The 15,856-nt window shown below is 41.4% G+C and overlaps 1 protein-coding gene across 1 annotated transcript in view; it reads right to left on the reverse strand.

Moving 5' to 3' along the window:
* The window catches only part of LOC311302520 (uncharacterized protein), a 747,744-nt gene that overhangs the window by 175,918 nt on the left and 555,970 nt on the right, over positions 1-15,856 (reverse strand). The gene's annotated exons all lie outside the window — the stretch shown is intronic.

A 15,856-nucleotide genomic window follows, 5' to 3' on the forward strand; every position in this document is an offset into this window, starting at 1 on the left:
TTTGTGTGTCTGTGTGTGTGTGTCTGTTAGTGTTTTTGTGTGTGTGTGTGTGTGTGTGTGTGTGTGTGTTAGCAGGGGAGGATTGGGACGATTCTAAGGGTCCAGCAGAACTCCATAATTTCCTGGATGATTTTGGTATTTACTTTGTAAAATAATCTTATAGGAAGAACGTTATAAAGAACGGGTATTCATTATAGTGTGTGTGTGTGTGTGTGTGTGTGTGTGTGTGTGTGTGTGTGTGTGTGTGTTAGCAGGGGAGGATTGGGGCGTTTCTAAGGGTCCAGCAGAACTCCATAATTTCCTGGATGATTTTGGTATTTACTTTGTAAAATAATCTTATAGGAAGAACGCTATAAAGAACGGGTATTCATTATAGTGTGTGTGTGTGTGTGTGTGTGTGTGTGTGTGTTTGTTCGCGGGTTATTCAGAAACGACGCAGGGCAGAAACGCAAAATCACCAAGTGACAATAAAACTAGTCCAGTGATGAATATATTTAGGCTTTCTGAAGACTTGGAGCCGATTTCTGTGAGGAATCGATCAACATTTACGATGTCGTTCTAGTCATAGATATACATTTGTAATGATGTCCGATTCGTGAATGAATCATTTGAGTCGGTTCATTGCCATGAATAGGAGAAACCCGTTAATAAACCAGTCTAGATGATTCATTCATGAACAGAACTGATTTAGTTTACCGAGTTCAAATCACTGATTCAATGATCCTGTCAATGTTTTAGTGAACACTGTCTCAGGAAAGACTGAATGGTCTGGTCATGCTGTCTATTAAACACGATTGAGCACGACGGCTTGATTTCAAAGATCTGATCAGAGAATGGTGTTGTACTGTATGCAGTATGTCATTATTTGTATAGTTATAAATGTATAATTTGAGTTCATTTAATAAACTTTCAAATTTAGTCCTTTATTTTCTTAAATAATAATCGCTATGCTTGTAGATAATGATTGTTGTTATATGTGACAATCTTTACGAGATGACATGAACGCAGCATATCGATCCAAGATGGCGCCGCGGATGGCTGCCTCGGTGTTGAGCTCTCCAGTTGTTACACTGTTTTTGTTAGTTTGTCCTGTTTTATGTTTGTCATTCGCTATCAGTTATACCAGGGACGAACTGCTGAACATTCGGCAGTGCACACCAACTGATCACCAACCAGTTTTTGATTCTTCTGGCGTTTTGCGGAACATTGTCGTCGGTTGTGCCGCTGCACTGTGGAAACAGTATAAGACCCGCAGGCGTGGGAAGCGAGCCGGCACACTCGTTAAGCTTAGGCAGCGCGGATTCAGAACGGCGCTGCCTAGCATCCATCTGGCGAATGTCCGCTCTCTCCCTAACAAAATGGACGAACTACTTCTGCTCTCACGCAAAAACAAGGACTTTACCAACTCTGCTGCTCTGTGTTTCACGGAAACCTGGCTGAACGAAGCCATTCCGGACAGCGCGTTACATCTACCGGACTTTCAGCTGTTCAGAGCGGATCGCGATATGGAGTCAACGGGGAAAACGCGCGGTGGTGGGACATGCTTTTACATCAACAGAAGGTGGTGTACTGATGTAACTGTGTTAAGGAAGATGTGCTGTCCTGATGTGGAAGTGCTTTTCATTAACTGTAAGCCGTTCTACTCGCCGCGGGAGTTTTCCTCGCTCGTTCTCATCAGTGTTTACATTCCACCGCAAGCACACGTGAGTACGGCGCTGCAACAGCTGGCTGATCTGATCACAGAAACAGAACAACAACACCCGGACTCTGTTCTTATCATTCTCGGAGACTTTAATCAGGCAAAACTCACACGTGAACTGCCTAAATTCAAACAGCACATTACATGCCCCACCAGAGACAATAATATTTTGGACCATTGCTACACCACAACAAAGGATGCATATCGCTCCGTCGCCAGAGCAGCTCTAGGACTTTCCGATCACTGCCTGGTTCATCTTCTACCAACTTACAGGCAAAAACTTAAAACTGCTAAGCCAGTAATAAGGACTGTAAAGAGATGGACCAACGACACAGAGCAGGTCTTACAAGCCTGTTTTGAATGCACTGACTGGAGTGTTTTTGAAGCTGCTGCCAGCGATCTGGACGAGCTCACAGAGACTGTAACATCATACATCAGTTTCTGTGAGGATTTATGCATCCCTACCAGGACTTACTTATCATTCAACAATGATAAACCATGGTTCACACCAAAACTCAGACAGCTTCGTCAGGTCAAAGAAGATGCCTACAGGAGTGGGGATAGGATCTTGTATAATCAGGCCAGGAACACATTGACAAAGGAGATTGAAGTGGCTAAGAAGAGCTATGCCAAAAAGCTGGAAAACCAGTTTTCCTCCAACGACCCTGCATCAGTGTGGAAAGGCCTGAAAGACATTACCAACTACAAGACACCATCCCCCAGCATCGACAGCAATAAGCATCTTGCGAACGAGCTGAATGTCTTTTACTGTAGATTTGAGACCCCCGATCAGACACCCCATACCCGCCCTGACCATCTCTCTACACAGCCATCAACACCTCCAGCCATCCCCCTCCCCTCCCCCCCTGCACTTCAGATCAGTGAGGATAATGTGCGTCAGATCTTCAGGAAACAGAAGAGAAGGAAAGCACCAGGCCCAGACGGTGTTTCACCAGCCTGTCTGAAAACCTGCGCTGACCAGCTGGCCTCTATCTTCTCACTGATCTTCAACAGATCACTGGAGCAGTGCAAAGTCCCTTTCTGCTTTAAACGCTCCACCATCATCCCAATCCCGAAGAAACCAAAGATCACAGGACTCAATGACTACAGACCTGTTGCCTTAACATCTGTGGCCATGAAGTCATTCGAAAGACTGGTGTTAGCATATCTGAAGGACATCACTGGACCCTTGCTGGACCCCCTGCAGTTTGCCTACAGAGCAAACCGGTCTGTGGATGATGTGGTCAATATGGGACTGCATTACACCCTACAACATCTGGACAAACCAGGGACCTATGCAAGGATTCTGTTCGTGGACTTTAGTTCTGCCTTCAACACCATCGTCCCATCACTGCTCCAGACCAAACTGACCCAGCTCTCTGTCCCTAGCTCCATCTGTCAATGGATCACCAGCTTTCTGACAGACAGACAACAGCTAGTCAGAATGGGCAAAATCACGTCCGACAGCCGCACCATCAGCACCGGTGCTCCACAGGGATGTGTTCTCTCACCACTGCTCTTCTCCCTGTACACAAATGACTGCACCTCTAAAGACACCTCTGTCAAGCTCCTGAAGTTTGCGGACGACACTACTGTTATCGGACTCATCCGGAACGGTGACGAGTCTGCGTACAGACAGGAGGTGGAGCAGCTGGCTCTTTGGTGCAGTTATAACAACCTGGAGCTGAACACGCTCAAAACAGTGGAGATGATCGTGGACTTCAGGAGAAACCCCCCTGCACTCCCTTCACTCACCATCATGGACAGCACTGTGACTGCAGTAGAGTCATTCAGGTTCCTGGGCACCACCATCTCTCAGGATCTGAAGTGGGACACTCACATAGACTCTATTGTGAAGAAAGCCCAACAGAGACTGTACTTCCTGCGTCAGCTGAGGAAATTCAACCTGCCACAGGAGCTGCTCGTACAGTTCTACTCAGCTGTCATCCAGTCCATCCTCTGCACTTCCATCACCGTCTGGTTCGGCTCTGCTACCAAAACCGACCTCCGTAGACTACAGCGGATAGTTCGGACTGCTGAGCGAATCACTGGCACTACCCTTCCCACACTCAAAGTACTGCACTCATCCAGAGTGAGTAAAAGGGCTCGCAAAATCACTCTGGACCCGTCACACCCAGCACACTTTCTGTTTGAACTGTTACCGTCTGGTCGACGCTACAGAGCACCGAGCACAAAAACAACCAGACACAGGAAAAGTTTCTTTCCCCAGGCCATCTACCTCATGAACACTTAAATGTTCCGCTACTGTGGAACAAACATGTGCAATACTTCCCTCAGACATTTCATTATAGCACCTTATAACTTTATATATATTTATAATTTATAATCTTTTTATTTTTATTTTATTTTTATTTTTTCTATTTTTTTTATTTATACCTATGTTACTTGTCTTGTCACTTTATATTGTATGTGTACTGGAAGCTACTGTCACCAAGACAAATTCCTCGTATGCGCAAGCATACTTGGCAATAAAGCTCTTTCTGATTCTGATTCTGATATGAGTGTTGAGTGTCGTAATATCCATGTCAAGTGGACGTGTGGAAGAGCCGTGAGACTGAAAGCACTGAAAGCCCTCGCGCTGCTCATATGCTGAGAGAGAGATAAGACAGTAGAGCTGCACGATTCATCTTTAAAATACTGGGATCTCCATTCAAACACAGTTAGGCAGGTGGAAGAGATAATGCGCAGAGGAAGACGCAAGTTTGATAAAGTTTTGAACAGTCATTTTTGCGCATCATGCACACACACACATCATGGAAAACTAAGGAAGACATGCATATGATGCAGCTTTTAAGTTAAAGGCCATCGATCGGGCTGAAGAAGAAGGAAATAGAGCTGCTGCACGTAAGCTTGGCATCAATGAATCGATGGTGAGACGGTGGAGACGGCAGCGTGAAGAACTGAGTCCATGCAGAAAGACGACAAAAGCCTTCAGGGGTCATAAAAGCAGATGGCCCGAACTTGAAAACGTTCTTGAAGACTGGGTGAACACACACAGAGCAGACGGCCGTGGTGTTTCCACCGTACAAAAGAAAACCTCCCGAAAGAAATCGTTGTGAAAGTAAACAAGAAAGGGTGGATGACGGAAAGCCTAATGAAGGAATGGCTGACGGAGTGCTATGGCAAGAGACCGGGAGGATGTTTTCACAGAAAAAAAGCATTGCTCGTTTTGGACAGCATGAGGGCCCATATAACAGATATATTACAGACTATTCAGATTGAGCGCTGGAACATTTTATATGTTTGACTGTATTTTATTCAGAGGCGGCGGCGCGACCACTGGATTTATTCCTGCCAAGAGAGTAAACTCTTACTCCGTCATTTATGCTCATACAGATAAAAGCAAGACATAATTCATACATTCACAAAAGATATTCAGATTTTGTAAAATAACAGAAACAAACGTAATGTCTCTGTTTCCTTTATAGATGTTTGGAGCGCGCCACAATGAGCTGAAACTCAGCACGGTTTCTTTCGTTTTTTAATCTGTAATATTTTAGTGAAATATATTTCAGCCTTTTTTAGAAGAATCTGTCTAATATTTATTTTCCCAACAAAACATCAAATCAATAGAAATAAAAGGTTTTAGTTTAATTCCATTAACACAGAAATACGACAAAATGGTCACGTCAAAGCTTTTATTTTTTTTAAAGTGGTCGTACATCTACACTTCAGGTGTGTGTGTGTGTGTGTGTGTGTGTGTGTGTGTGTGTGTGTGTGTGTGTGTATGTGTGTGTGTGTGTGTGTGTGTGTGTGTGTGTGTGATCTCCATTAGAGGAGATCCATCTACCTCAGCCCTTTGTGGACATCATAATGGACGTGTATAGGGGATCTTTTTTGCAAGTTATCTGTGGTAAACAACTCACAGAGCCGATACCTCTTAAGGTGGGGATTAAAACAGGCTGCCCCTGGAGTGCTGTTAACTTCATCCTGGCCATCAACCAGTGGATGAAATGGATCTGCCAGTGCGCACCACCACATACCAGATCCCCAAACCCTGTCCAGGGGTACGCTGACGATGTTGAGGTGTCCTCCAGGGACGAGAACATTATTCAAAATATGCTGGCCAGAACGGATGAATTTCTACAGTGGTCCAAGCTGGAAGTGAAACACATCAAATGTGCAGCATTTTATGAACGGCGAAGCGGTGGAAACCGCTGGTATAAATCTAAATCTGACAAACCCCCCTCCTTTACAATAATGGGACAGCCTATCAGGGTCTACTCTCGTCATGAAACATTCACCTATCTTGGCCATAAATTCAACATCGCAGGTGAGTGGGGTGAACAGGTACAGGAGTTATCCTGTGCCTTTAAGAACAGGATCGATCTGATCGACTCCTCCCCCCTACCTGTAGCCATGAAGCTGGAGGCCATTAGAGAAGTAGCTCTGGCAAAGATACAACACCTCTTTGCGAACATTCATATTCCACAAAATGTCCTACGGGACATGAATAATAAAACAGTTGAGGCCGTCAGGAAATGGCTGGGACTGAATTCACATTCCACCAGGGACATAATCTTCCTCACACTCAAGGAAGGGGGTCTGGGGGTCCCAAATGTGGAATGGACTTACTCCACTACAAGACTAACTCACCTCATCAGCATGCTTAACAACGATGATGCTGCGGTCAGAGAGCTAGCCAGAGCTTCCCTCTTATTGGACCTCAGGAAGAGAAAGGTCCCTTTGGCCACAGGCAACCAAGACAGCTTCCTAGGCTTCAGGAGGAAAAATAACGGTAAACTGGACACACACGCCGCAGGTTTCGGAGTTCGTTCAGACTGGCCGGACCTAAACGACCTGTGCAATAGACTGGCAGTTAAAGCAACACACACACTGCACCAGAGGTGTCTGACGCAGTGGTCACAGACCCATCTGTTACTGTGGAGGCCACAGTCTGTCACAATGAGACACAACACACACTACAGAGCACAACAGCAAGAAGATCTTTACTGAACATCAAACAGATGGATACAAAACAACACTGGACTGGACTAAGAATGCAGGGAAAGTTGGCATGTCTTGGCTTTGCTGATCACTCTACCTCTCACTCTATGTACAGAAAAGCTGCAGTAGGGGAGGATATTCTCTGCTTCACTGTCAAGGCCAGATTACAGGTGTTACCAACTAGATACAACCTAGCATTATGGTACCCTGAAAAGTACTATCCACACTGTATAATGCATTCTAACTCTGATCACTTTGAATCAGTTGCTCACATTGTAAATGGCTGTAATATGTACAAAGGGTTATACATAGCACGTCATGACCGTATTGTAGATCTCATTGCCAGTTCTGTTCAAGACATATTTCCAAAAAGTATGCCTATGTATAAACACTCACGAGTAATACCAGACTGGTTCAACAGCTCTGAAGATGTGTTTTGTAACATCCCTAACACTCCTGATGTTGTGCTCGTGGATACAGATAGAAAGGAGGTGCTAGTCCTTGAAATAGGTTGTGTTTATGATCTGTATATGGACATAGCCTTTCTTGAAAAAATGACTAAATACCAACCCCTCCTTGCAAAGATCAGTGGTCTAGGATATGCATGTAAGTTCGTGGCATTGATATTTGGCAGCCTGGGACATGTCCACAAATTGACTGTGAGTGGACTAAGACTGGCAGGGCTTCCAAAAGGAAAATCTAAACAGCTGGCAAAATTCTGCTCTATATCAGCTGTGATAGGCAGTCTTGCTGTGTGGCGTAAGCGATGTTTTATGTACCCTTGAGTGTCAAAGCTGTGTTATCTCTGAGAATATTTGAATCCTTTCTGTAAGAAATTTGATTGGTGGATTCAAATAAAGAAATCAAATGTGTGTTTTGTGGCATTACACTGCAGTTTTTAGCTTCTACACTCCAGTGTGTCCACCCTGATCCTGAACCACAACAGAAGAGCTTTAAACAGCATATTTATGTGTTTGTGTTTGTATTGTGTATTCAGAAGTGTCGGCCTAATAGTTCAGCCTGATCTCAAGGCAGTTTGTACGGTGGTGTATTGCTGACACATACATATTATTTTATCCACTCAATTATGAGGTAATAACGAGATGTTACGTCATTTTAACTAGGGTTGGGCGATGTCCCCTATATTGGCAGTTGACGATGTTTACAGTAAAACATCGCGATCGGCGATGATATCGTCGGGGGGTGGGGGGGGGGGGTCAAGGTCTTTCACTGTGAGGTTGAGTTACCAACTGATGAGCATAAATCCTCTTTGTGTGCGTGTGTGTGTGAGAGAGAGAGAGAGAGAGAGAGAATGCACACTGTACTTACATCTACTGTGTTTACGGGAATACTCGACTTGGCATTTTGATATATTTCTGTGTTGTTTATTTGGCCGTTTAGGCGCGCAAACGAAGACGAAGGCTACTATGCTTGTCCGTGTTGCGCTCGGAGCGCGCACACAGCATCCTGTCAGTAGAATTCAGTTCTCTTTCGCGACTTATCGCGCTTTTAATATTTATTTTCAATATAACTTTAAGCAAAATCGTCAACTGAAATCTGCGCGAATTATCAAAAATACGACACATTTATAGGACATAAAGGGTCTCTGCGGCTAAAGTGAAAGTACCAGCGGCCAGTGGGTGAAATGTTTCGAAATGTCTCTTTGCACAGCAAAGCACCCGTTTCAATAAAATGATATATTAAAGTTTATATAGCCTACTTTTACATTTTCGCTGCTGTTCTAAAATGTTTTTTGCCATTACCTTAAACAAGCTGCAGCTGCTTGAATCCCAGTGCAGGAGCTCTAGGTTACCACAGAAACGTAAGCGGTTAACGTTATGCCTAGTTCACACTACACAACTTTAAACGTCGGCAGATCGCTGTGCTGTTCAGACTACATGACTTGCTCTGGAGTCTTGAAGTCGTTGTGGTGTTCAGACTATGTGACACTACGTAAATCTTCTGCATCAGGGGCTTACACACTACAGGAGCTGACAACAAGTCTTGGCGCATTCCAATGGCAAATGGACGGCGGGACAAAATTGTTGGTATATATATATATATATACGCTATCATAATTACTAATTATCATATTACATAATTACTATAATAAAATATTTCTGTCTATCAAATCCTTTGTTTTACACTTAATGCAGTATAACTAGGTGGTAAAATCTAAATATTTGAACAAAACATGAAAAAATTACCTCAAGTGAGCATTAACTAGCTAGCTTGCTAGCAAAGTTAGCTCACTGATGGAAGGTAGTTAAATTTGGCTATTTTGGACATTGCTGAAATAAATATTAATATATATACATGTTGATACATTACTTGCCTTTTACCTTTAGAGATTAAAAACTATTGTCTGTTAATTTTGCTGTTGATCTATGAAGCAAACTGGTTGGTAAGAAAGGGGGCATTTTACCCCACCTTGGGGGGCGTTTTACCCCACCGCTGGGGCAAAACGCCCCCTTTGTACAAAAATATTTTCAGTGAAAATACTAATTAATTATGAAGGCTGAGCAATTTTAATATTTGGTGAATAACTCCTGCCATAGTCACTCAAAACCGGGATGGCAATTCTAGTCACATTTATGTTTTGTTTCACTGTAATGTCACATTTTCCTTAAGGGGGGCGTTTTCCCCCACTCTACCCTACGGTGTTTTGCATGTAAGAGTTTCCATGATGAAAACATTGTTGACTCTAATGAAGACTAACGTACACTCCGAGTCCGGAGACAAGTACCGCATCGTCGGTTCGAGGACAGGTCCGGGGTTGAGGGCGAAGCAGAGGAGGTCGTTCAAGAGTGCGGGCAGGGTCCGAGGAAGTAGTTTTTGCCTTGTTTGCCTTCGCTGACTGCATATGCAGGTGCTTTGAGCTGAATATTTCCGGGAACGGTGACATGTGATGAGTGCACGCAGGGCAGCGCGCGCAGTGGGGCTCGGGCACGAGACATGAAGGCATCTGATTGGTTCTTTACATTCGCACCGAATGGCAGTGATTGGTCAGAGTTTTTACTGTCCTGCAGCTGCTACAGAGGTCTGATTGTTTTCATTCCTTTTTCTGAACACATAATGTATTGACTACTCTCAGGATGGAAGGACCATTTCACCCAGTATAAAAAAAGTGTTTCTGAACAGGATTACCTACCCTACCTTTAAGGACATGTGTAGTCATGTACAAAATATGCCTTTATCCACATAAAATGTATATAGCCTATCATGTCTTTATCATGTCTTTATCATACTTCTACGTTTGAAAAGCTGAAGCAAATAGCAGCAGCCCCCAATACAGGACATTACCGCTTATAATGTGAAAAACGCGTCTCGTGGCTTAATGTACGGGGGGGGGGGGGGGGGGGGGGGGGTACTGTCACGTGTAGTTGTAGATAACGTGTCCGTTCATGTTTGGAGTTTCAGTTTGTGTTTTTGATTGGTTCCTGTTTTCCTTTTCTTTTCCCGCCACTCCTTTGTTTCTATGGTTACTATCATTGAGTTCATTTGTCCCAGCGGTGTCTGATTAATGATCTCGTTTCTGTCTGCTATATAAGATGCTCCCTTTCCTTCAGTCTTTGTCCGATCTCCGTTGTGTTTATGTGTGTTTTCCCTGTCAGCTTGTTCCAGAGTACTATTATTAAAGCTTGAGTTTGTGCCTATACTCGAGTCTTCAGTCTGTTCCTGAGGAAACCACAGTGTGACAACATTGTTTGTAGTTATTTGGATTTTTGATTTAAAAAAAAATTAAGTTAAAGGAGCTATATGTAGTTTTCAGCGCCTCTAGCGGTGATGCTCGTGCTGGAACTCATGAGCGAGCACTCTGGGTACCGGCCAGACTGAGACACAACACACCGGAGAAAGCATCACACAACATGCTGGAAACTCAGGTAAACTCCCACTGCAACGTTACAATAATAGGCTACTTTTATCAGCTTGACGTTGAACTAATGCTCCATGCTCGTACCATGATAAGTATGGAACCCTAGCAACCGTGCCGAATTTTGCCACTGCGAGCACCACTTCACATTTCTTCAGGAAATTTCCTCAGGAAATGTACATTCTAGGTTTGTAGATAAGGTTTCTCCATGATTCAAATGCCCTGCCGATGTTGATCCGTGTTTGTGCCGAAGTTGATCCGATTCACGAAAAAACTTTTTTATCAATGTGTGGAGTTTGTGTTGGAGTCTGTGTTGTGCTGGGAGCAGGTCGTTTCTTAGTGTTATCAGACATGTCATAAGTTGCATAAGTCATAAGTCCATGTCATAAGTTGCAGTGTCGTCGCTGTTGAGTGCTGAGTCAGTAGACGAGGCGAGAGGCTCGGGAGTGCGCGTGCAGGTCACGTCACTGGATTTCGTGGTAAATCCGACCCGGCTCCTTCACATAAAAATAAAAACACTTGCTTTCCGAGGCAGGCACGTGCACACATAGACATCAAAAGGGGCTTGAGCACCTGCCCTTTTTATTCCTGGAGAGAAAGTGCCCTTTTTTTCTGGGGTGCTTTTTTTCTATTTTTGAAAAATAATATATATTCCTGTTTGCGCACAGCTTCCCTGTCAAACAAATATATTTATTGAAGAAAAGTATATCTAAATATCAGGTCCGTCCAAGTGATCGGAGGGCGCGCGCGCATCCTGGTGTGTGACGTGTACGCAGACTGGTGCATAAAAAACGATATAAATACTGTTCGTTTTCTCACACAAACCGCTCGTTTCGTGTCTTAGGCCATCAATGTGTACTTACGATGGGGAATTGTTTTAATTTGGACTCTGTGCATGCTCTTTGAGACCGTGACCATAGTCCTGGGGCACGTTCAAGTTCAAAACGGTGCGCAACGTTTTGCTACGGTTTCCGGGTTGAACGTCATGTTTCCTGGAGACGGCGTGCACCGGTGTGCAACGGGGTTTGAGATACGTTTTCTCTTGTTTGGTGGGTGTGTCAGAACTGCAGTCCAATCAGCAGCAACATGTATATAAAGCACGCGGTATTAAAGTGAACTCGGCACAATGGCTTCAAGGAAAGTAATTTACATTTAATTTAGTTCGATGCAGCTCGGTATACGCAACAACTGAGGATATTAGAAGACATGTTTGTCGTAAGTTTTATTGTAAAAATATAGGATATCAACATAATTATGTAGTTGTTTATATTTTTAGCTTCATTGCAAGTGTATGACATTTGGTATAGAAATAAACAATGGTAATTAAGTGCTTTTCCTAAAAATGAGAAAGAAAATACAGGGTATTAAAACAGTATGAACTACAAATAAAGTCAGTATGTGAGGCTAAATAGATGTGTTTTAGTCTGAATTAGGTAAGATGTGTGCTTCAGTTTCAGCAATCCCTTCACTCGACTGGGATGTTCTCTTTTGTTCTGGGCGGCAAGTGCAGTAACTGTAACATCGGGCATATTTTGTAGTATTAAACACATATTTATACCGACTTCATCAGGCTCCGAAAATTCTTCACAAAGAACACAAAATGGCCTTCTCAGCTGCCATAGTTGCAACTCTTGCATCATCAGAACAGTGGGTGTTTCTCAATATGCGTTCTTCAGCGATCTTGCGTCCTTGTGTTCTCGTTTTACGTCATCATTAACCGTCGAAGTTCAGACCCAATTCTCAAGAACGCAAGTACAGAGGACGCATGAAAGAACCCGGATGTGTTCTTGATACCAAGGATGCATCGAATGCAGACTTGAGCTAATACTCGCCTGGTGTCCCAGAAGTCATTGCGGCCGGTTCCGAGTTCGTTCTTCCAAGGAAGCTTGGCAAGACCGGTCTCCACGAGAACACAAGTCCGTTCTCTGCATTCTTGGAATTGAGAAACAGCCTCCGTGTTCAACGCATCACCGTTTCTGTTTAAAAAACGTTGTGCAACGTTTTTTCGGGGCTAAACGCAGCCCAGCATTAACGTATACGACTGACAGACAAGAGCGGTTTGACCTAAAAATATCAAAATTGAAACTACTGCGGAAAAAAAGACACCTACATCTTGGATGCCCTTGAGGTAAGCTAAAACATACCAAAATTTAATTTCAAAGTGAACTATCCCTTTAACTAGTTGACGCCTAATTTGCATACAGAACTTCCCAGTTAATGACTTACATCAAGAGTCTTTCCCCCTGAAATTTAGAAATATAAATTGGTGAATTTAGAAGAAATCTACAGATGCAAACAGATGGAGGATACACTCTAAAAAATGTAGTAAATCTGAGTAACTGCATCTGGTACATTAATACATAAAACTGAGTAGAAATAAGTTAACATTAAACATTAAAAATAACAATATTTATAAATTAACTTTTTATTTATGAGTAATTTAACCTTTATAAAATAGTATTCCATACAACCACATACATGACATTGGCTTTATTGAATTTTTACTAAATTATTTTGGTAAGTTTAATTCAAACAATCAAGTAAGATTTTCAGAGATTTTATTAAGTTAATAAAGTTCAATATTTCTCTAATATTTACTAAGCCACAGAATATTATTTAGAGTGTAGTAGGTTTAAAACAAACTCCATCTAAATGTGGATTTTGAAGGTTTTATTTGATGATGATGATACAGTCCTCCCTCAAATGTGAAACTAAGTCCATGTCAGTCACCATCAGTTACTGTGTGTGTATGTGTGTGTGTGTGTGTGTGTGTACATGCATAAACATCTACAGGGACATGGACCTTCAGAAGGTTGCCCGCTGTAAGGGAGGAAGGAGAGACAACCAGGGAATGGAAGTAACAGATTTTATTTTAAAGTAGAAGACCGTTTTTTGTTATAATTTTATTAAATTGCTGTATTTTTGTATTTTGACAATCATTTTTGCAGTGATTTTTTTTCCAGTAAAGTTAACAAAATAGCAGCAACAGCCCTCTTCAGTTTAGAGTGAATATTTGTGTTGATTTTAAAGTGTTATGTTTTCTGATAACACCAAAATAATTAAAATGATGTAGTGCCTTGTGCAAAAATAAACAAATTATTAGTAAAACACGCCCCTCTGCTTGATGCAGTTATTTAGGTTATTCTAAATATTTACTTGAAACTAGTTGCATCTTTTGAAAATGAAACAATTGCTGAGTTTGAGGAAGATAAAATTAATTAACTTTTTTAATTAATTTTTTAAAAAGGAAGTCAGAGTTGCGTTAATATATCTACTTTTTTGTAAAAAAAAAAAAAAAAAAAAAAAAACCTAATTATGAGAAGTGCCCTTTATTTCACTTGAGCCCCTGCCCCTCAAAATGTCTGTGCACGTCCCTGTTCCGAGGTAATAGCAAAACCCGCAAAGTGGATCATTTTAATGTGAGATTACAACCCCTTCACACACAGGCAATAAAAAAAGGATTCATTTTAGTAGAAAAACTACATATAGCACCTTTAATCAAAAAGATTGTGATAATTTGTGATTTAATCATGTAAAAAAACATCTTTGGTTCAAAGAATATTTTTAGTTTCAACTGACCATAGAAATTTGATTTGTTCAAACTCACTTGAGAAAAAAGTAAATCGATTACTTGTAATAAGTTGAAGTAATTTTTTTCCAACTTTCTTTATTAAAAAATAGTAACACTTTATAATGGGCTAAGGTTTCATTTTGTTAGTATTAGTTAACATGAACCAACAATTAATGAACAATATTCTACAGCATTTATTAATCTTAGTTCATGTTAAGCTCAACATTTTATAAGACATTTTTAAGATCCAAAGTTAACATGCACTGTGAACTAACATGAACACTAATATTTTATTAACTAACATTAATAAAGGCTATTGCTCTCTGTTAGTTCATGTTAGTTAATGCATTAACAAATGAGACCTTATTGTAAAGTGTTACCAAAAATTAAATAAAATGAAAATAAAATACCTAAATAATGCAAACATCTCATTGGATAACATTGGGCTGCATATAAAGAAACAAAATGCATGTGCCATGGAGAAATAAACTGGACTCGCCTCCGCACGGACAAGGACATTATTTTAATCAAACCATATTGTTGATGAAAATAATACGAGAACAAAAAAATGCTAGTTATTAATAACGCATCAATGTTTTTGCTAAAAGTAAACATTTGTACTAGTACAGTAATAGTAAAGCTCTTTAATATCAGGCTTACCGTGTCAGATGACATCGCTGCTGTTTGAGCTGCGCGCGCTGAAGCGGAAGAGAACGAGCGATAAACTGAACCACTTTGCTAGAAGGTTAATCAACTCAACGGTTGCTGAAGAATGACACTAAACCGAAGAATTGACAACTTTTTATTACAATAGTGTATACAATTATAATAATATGACAGTCCCAATCATAGCTTGTAATGTTTTGCATTGCTGTTTGATCTGAAGAGAACGAGCACCGGGAAACTGAAGAACTTTTCTAGCAGGTTTAAATCAACGAAACGCATCCTATGTGAGATTAATCAGATATTTATATTCCATAAACTTAATATTACGACTTATCATATATCTGCACAAAGTGCCGTGAATGCACAAGTGAGCTTGACTGTGCTGGTCAGAACGTGTAATCGCTGTTCTGGACGCGCTATTTCTACAACAACGCGCTGAAACACGGCCACTAAACCCAGAGAATACACAACATTTTATTACAATAGTGTTCTCATTATAATGGCATGTATATGACAGTCCCAATTATAGTTATAAATGCGCATTGCTGTTTGAGCTGCGCACGCTTAAGATAAAGATGATCCCACACGCACACACACGCACACACACACGTTTTCTCACTCACTCACTGTCCTACACACAATTACGTTATGACACGTTACACTATACAGAAGGTGTGTATACTCTAGTTGCTCCCGAGTTCTTGAAGGGATTCAGGACAAATCCATGCACATCTACAGATTTGAGGGCATACATCACTTGCCATTTTTCTTTTGCTGGATGTCTATTGTCTATTTGCATATCAATAAAGATTTGTTTAATTCAATGCAGATTGAATTTGTCATTTCTACAACTTTTATAGCACTTCAATTGTAAAAATTGTGAGCCTGACATATTACATTTATTATCATTAGCACTCCATGTTCAAAGATTTACTAGCTGTCAGTTCATCTCTTATACGCTGCTGCCATCTAGTGGCTGTTAGTTGTCACTCTAAAAGTATGGGGAACTGCTTAATTAATGTCTGTTTAGTAATTCATATTTTATCCTTCATTTGCTCTCCAGAAGCCATATTTGAGC

This window comes from Rutilus rutilus (assembly GCF_951802725.1).
Source record: "Rutilus rutilus genome assembly, chromosome: 13".
Classification (NCBI taxonomy): Eukaryota; Metazoa; Chordata; class Actinopteri; order Cypriniformes; family Leuciscidae; genus Rutilus; species Rutilus rutilus.